This window comes from Cyprinodon variegatus, unplaced genomic scaffold (genome assembly GCF_000732505.1).
Source record: "Cyprinodon variegatus isolate N-32 unplaced genomic scaffold, C_variegatus-1.0 Scaffold105, whole genome shotgun sequence".
Taxonomy (NCBI): domain Eukaryota; kingdom Metazoa; phylum Chordata; class Actinopteri; order Cyprinodontiformes; family Cyprinodontidae; genus Cyprinodon; species Cyprinodon variegatus.
Genome location: NW_015150558.1, coordinates 1141352 through 1147839, shown reverse-complemented (window position 1 = coordinate 1147839; position 6488 = coordinate 1141352).

Here is a 6488-nt window from a genome sequence, read left to right as displayed (position 1 = left end):
TTATTTTGGATGTTTATTTGTTTTTTTAATCAATTAATATACAGTAAAATGAAATACACCTTTTTAGATATTTTTAGATATATTTTACCATATGAACTAATTTATTGACTTTTTATTTTAAGCATTTATTGTTGTTTTTATTAACACTTTGGTGGCTCTGTTAACCTCTGGGTTATTCCTACACACCAGAAGTCTGGACTAGAAGTTGATTAAAGTTGATAGAAACTAGTTAAACTCCTCAGACACTCGCACACTCTCCTTCTGTAGTGTTTGCCAGGTCCACTAATGCTAATGCTAATGCTAATCATACCAAACATTTAAATGACCAGTTAAGATAAAGAGCAGAAAACTCAACATGGCTTTAGAGCCTCTTTTCTTCTGTAACTTGACACCTTGACCTGAATCTTTGCTCACCTTGGTTTGCTTCTTTGTGAAGGTATTGATCAACTGTATCAACTACGATCAAAATATATATATATATATAGTATTATATCCTTAATATCTATAGTAAATAATGCTTTTATTCTGCACCACACTAGAAATTCTGTTTTCATGTGAAAGTTTTAGCTATGACCTTCAGGTCGGCTGAATTTTAAAATGTTTCTTTAATTTTTATTGTTTTTAAACTTAAACGAAATCCCTTTTTTTATTCTCTAAGCTTTTTTTTTGTCATGTTGTGACGTATATATCTGAGCTACGTGAAGAACACGACTCAGGAGATTCAAAAAAGATTGCAAAATTATACAAACAGAAAGAGCACAAAATCCTTTAGATTTATTAACGTGAGGAAAATAAAGTGCAAAGCTTTTATGTCTGAGCCTCAAACACTGCTCTTTCTGTTAGTTTAAAACATCAAGCTGTCCGTTTAATTAGAAATGCAATCGTTTTACAGCTAAAAGCATCAGATCAATAGGTTATTTTCTCCTCTGAGAACCTGAAGCCATTTCTGCAAACAGCTGAAGATGTTTAGCAGGATCCTGCCCTCCTCTGCCTGCTGCAGCTTTGATCCATCTCCTGTGGTCTTTGTGGAACATAAGAGGCTGAGACGGCGTGGACAGACAGCCACATCCAACCACTCTCAGCCTCGGCGTGTAGTAAAAGCCTTGAACAGAGATGCTCTTAGCACGCTTCAGTGGACACGATCTAAAATATCTTTTAAAAGAAGCCTTTCTGGGTTTTTCTTTATTCTAAAAGTGAGGTCATAGCGTCACAGAGAGGGCCGCAGCGTGGACTGGAGATCTGTGTCTTTCATTATTGATAGTAATGCTGGTTCTGCAGACCCAGTAACCGGCTGGAACAGGTTTGGGGAAGACATGCTCGCTGAGGTCTTCAGATCCTGAGAAGTAGCTGCTGTTTGTTTTTTTATTCCTCTCTGATGCTCTGACCTTGGACTGAGTCTGCTGGGACCATTATAGGGAGCCATAATGGACTTAAAATGGTTCAGAGATGTCCTCAGACAGGTTATTGGTTAGCAGTAGTTCTCTAAAGTCATTACCGATGCCTTTCCATCTTGGTTTTTGTGGTGAAACACCTTTAAACAGAGACTCCAGCTTTTCTAGAGTCACATTTAGAGTCGTTCATTTCTGATTGGTTTATTTCCCAGCGTAATTCTCCTTCCCCCCCATGTTTCCCGCTTTGGTTTGTTTTTATTTATGATCTTCTTTTTATGTTGATTTTTTTTTTTAGTTTTCTTTGTTTTATTATCAAACATCTCTCATATTTGCTCCGCTTTTCCTCCAAATGACCTTTTTTTGGGGTTTTCTACAACCTCTGCCAAATTCTGCTGCTTTTATTGATGCATTTAATCAGCAGCATCTATGCATAAAAGGAAGATTTTTCAATTCAAAATGTCAGAAATAGCGTTAAGTTCCAGGTTTTATACAGTAGCCCAACAAAGCCTTGTTGTTGTTTTGATTGGACCAAGGGGTTCACCCCTTTGGAATTGGAGTCGTTTGGCTTCTTTTGTTAGACTGCAAAACCCCTAACCTGACTCCGCCAGATGGATTTGCTCCGCATATCCACCACCCAAACCAAATAAACCAGAAACAAACCAATCCTCAACACCAACAACTATAAATGCTTCCTACTTGGTTTATAATCTGAGCCGAGAAAAACAAGATTGTGATCTGATTTCCCAAGAGAAGGTCTTACTTCAGAGATGTAGGAGTTCTTTAACCTGACTCCGCCAGATGGATTTGCTCCGCATATCCATCTGGAAACCTTCCGTTGAAGTAATTTTGGGAAGGGGCGAAAATACTGGTTAGCTGATTGGCCGATGTTGGTGATAGACGGGCCAAATAAACCAATCAGATCAACGAAGCATATGACGTACTAACAGAGCGACGACGAAAACACAACCACAAGCCAGGCTACTCTTGCTGAAACCAGTGGGGAGAAGAGCAAAAACATCTTTTCCTCTGAGAAAAGCCTCCAGAGCAGTGTTTTGCTCTTCTTTCAGTGAAGAAATACTCTGTAATTCCCATAAAACTTGCTCGATAGCCACGCTAACGCTAGTTTCATCAGCTGAAGCCGCCATGTTCTTTAGACTGAACTGTCGCGCTTCTCGTTGCGTCACACCTCAACCCGCCTCAAAGCCAACGCTGATTGGACGTTCGTTTGGTGAACGGCTCCAGATTTTCTTTAATGGAGAGTCTCCAGACTGATCTGCGAGTGAAACCTTGAAAGCTCGCGAGATCAGGATGGTCTCACGAGGCTACAAAACCCCATACCTGTCTATGTCTCTGACATATACGCTTTGTTGGGCTGCTGCATAAAACCTGAAACTCTACGCTATTTCTGGCATTTTGAATTGAAAAAAGCTTCTTGAACGTGAAGAGAAACGTTTTCAAACTTGGAAACAAAGTTGGAAAGTCCAGTGGATCGTTTTAAATTTTCTTTTTTGGAATGACTATGACCATTCACCAGCACATGCATAAAACATTCTTAGTTTCATATTTTCCTTGTATAGTTGCAGTAACTCTTCACAAAGAGATGGATATAATTTGTTTAGACAGGTTCTCTGATCCTGACGGCCTCCATCCCTGTAATTAACCGAGCCGGTGCTCTAAAGGTCCTTTGAATAATCACTCTGTAATTGTCCCGTTCAGCAGCACCTCTGCTGATTGACGGCTCGGACGCCTCATGCATGAGGGGATCCCATCTCAGTATAACAAGAAACAAATATTTTTCCCCAACATACGTCACATAAAACCAGTGGAAATATGAGTTTTTTTTACTCTGGCTGTTTCTGTAACTTCTTTCAAATACTTGAATAAGACAGAAAACACTGGTGAGAGGATTTTAAAATGAACAAAATCAACTATCTAACCGCAGTAAAGTTCAGCCTCTCCGCTACAGAAAGTCTTAATGGGCTTCACGTTTTCTTTTAAAATCACATTAAACTCCTTCATCCAAACAAATCAAAGAAAGTGAGAGGTGAGGCTTTGCTTCCAAATCTGGGTCCTTTTCTCTGTTTGGTCTGAAGATGAGGTTCTGTTTGCACAGCGTTAAGGATCTTAGGGATTCTGACTGGTTTCTGCTGCAATGACGCAGAGCCAAGCAGCCTGACATCACAGAGCGTAACATGAGGAAAACCTCAGGTGTAAACACAGAGGTTTGGTGGGAAAGGACAAGGTCAGAGTGTCGCTGAAACCGCAACCCTAAGGGGGCTCCACATGGCAGCCAGGAGGTCTGCCGTTCAGGAACAACCTGAAAACATAATGCCTAGACTAAATACCAGAAAAACCAAAAAGGAAATCAGCTCTGATGGACAGACGTCTGTAGAGGAGGAACACTGGGAAATAAAACCTCCTTCCAGGGGTTTCAGATCAGAAATTCCCAGCCATCCACGGCTCTCGGTCTTCAGCACAGGGCAACTTACTTCCTCTAAACTGGAGAAAACATGAGATTGTTAACCTAACTTTCTGAACCATAGTGATGATGCAGCAGATTAAGTTCTGCATATATCAAAAATCTGATGAATCACAGTCTGCTGAGAACGGTGCCGCCTGGAGCCACTCAGGTCTGACCCGTTTTACACACTGCAAAAACGATCAAGAAATAAGTAAATATGTCTTAAATTAATTGTATTCAGCCTTGATTTTAGTATGATTTGCAAATGGAACGGGTATTTTTACTCTTAAAATAAGATAATTAGATAATATGCACTTCAAATAAGACAATGCAATTGTTTTTTCTTATTCTAAATGTAAATTGTCTTTCTCCTCAATTCAAAATTGACTTATTTGAAGAAAAAAATACTAAATCAAGGTAGATCAGCTGCAGCTTTCAGGTGAATGCATGATGGTTCGATCCCACCTGCAGCCTGGAAACATGCCTATTCCTCTCAGCATAAATGTTTCTGAGCTTATGCTTCATTTTTCGTTAAGAAGGCTCCAGCTGAGTCAAACATCTTGTTCAGAGAAGCAAAGACATTTTCACTGCTGTTTGGATAAACAATCTGCAAACATCTTCAACATGTCTCCTCTTCTGCTGGAGGATCGTGTTGAGTTTCAGCATCAGAGGCAGAAGGGAGGGAAATAAACCTCTGACTTCTCAGGTGCATTAATATTAAAAACTCTTGTCTGCACAATACAGAAGAATCTCAGCCTGTTTCAACCCCTTCAATAATTCACCCTGTTCAATCTTTGCTCTCTCTGCATCTCCTCCTAAAGTCCTCAGTCCTCGGCGCTCAGAGAGGAGCTGAGCAGAGAGGAGGCACAGAGAGGCAGAAACTGGTTGCTGGTTTAGGAGGGAAGTTTCTGCTTCGGGGCCCGAAGAGCCTCATCAACTTCATCTTTATCTCTGTCTTTAAAGGGATTAGAAATATATCCTAATATATTAGAAATATATTCTGATTCTGAAATACATTGGCTATTGTGCAGAGCATAAAGAAATGTTTCTCTTTGATTTTCTACATATAATAGAGAAAAGAAGGCTGCTGTGATGATCGCAGCCCCGGTTGCTGATCTAATCACTCACTTCATTCACCTGCCGTTCCCTCGCCGTTCTCTGATTGTCATTCATCTTATTCACCTGCTCCCTCTGCTTTATGTTCGGTCCAGCACAGCTATCACGGCCAGATAGTTATTCTTAGGTTTTCATGTTAGTTATCCATGTTTCCTCTGTGTCGTTTAGTTTTTGTTTAGTCCTTGGTTCATGTTCCTGTCCATGGAGGCCAGTGGAGTGAGATTGTTTGGTGTCATGGTTTTGGTTCTGTTCAAGTTTTATCTCTGAGTTTATATTGGTTTTATTACCATTTTGTGTTATTCTAGTCATTTTTGATTGTATTTGACTTCTGAGGAATTTCTGGTTTGCCCTCTCGTGTCAGTCTCCTTTTTCCCTAGCTCCCTTCTTGCCTCCTCCATTCACATATGCTCCCAATCTGCTAATTAGCCTGGTCTTTGTTTCTCTCTCCGATATATTCTCCTCTGCTGGGTCCATTGTTGGCTGGTTTGTACTGTCAGGTTTGGTGGAGGTTTGACAGGACCAAAATGCAGAGACTGAAGCTGAAGTGATTTCTTGAAGATTTTCTTAAAAAAGGGCAACAGAAGCAAAAATCCAAAAATCTACAAAATCCACAAAAATGAGAACCAGGGATACTCACAACAAGGGGGCAAAGAAATGATGACAAACTAGCTAAGAGTGACTGAACAGAAGGAGAATATATGGGAGAGAGAAACAAACACCAGGCTAATTAGCAAATTGTGAGCATATGTGAATGGAGGAGGCAAGAAGGGAGCTAGAGAAAAGGAGACTGACACAGGAGCACAAACAAGAAATATCTAAGAGCTCCTATCCAATCAAAAATAAGTAGAAAACAAAATGGAAATAAGACCAATGAAAACCCAGATATAAAACTTGAACAGAACCAAAACCATGACAGTTTAGTGTTTGTCTCCTGTCTTCTGATGGTGTCCCGGCTCTTCTCCGCGGAGCCCCCAAGGTTTTCGGCTCGGCGTGTGGGAGAGGCCAGTTTTCATTCCTGTAATCCTGGCTCCTTGGAAGAATACAGTTTAAAGTTCTGCAGTTCTCCGGGTACCATGTCTTGTCTATGTCCCTCTCAACCACTGAGCCCGCCTGTCTCCATCTGAGCATATCTGTCTAAGCTCGCTGCTGCACTCATTGGAACTCTCAACCTGCCTGAATTCTCGGAGGATTCCTGGAACCCTGGATCTGTCTGTTCCTGTTTGGATCGGAACCCCTGGTCAGGCTACGGACTCCTTGATCTCAGAACAGTCCTGTTCTGAACTGTTTCCTTGACCTGGATCGGTCTCCTGTCTGCTCACTGGGGCTGCTGCATCGGAGACACTCTGGATGGCTCTACAGCAGCAGTCCATCAGCTGATCCTGACTCTCCCGAGGGGATGGACTGAACTGTTGAACAAGGTTTTTTTAAGTGACTCATACAGATAATCATCTTCTGTCAGATTAGCTTGGTCACTCATCTGTGTTTCTCCCTGAACCAGAGTGCCAGCGATGGGTTGTGCC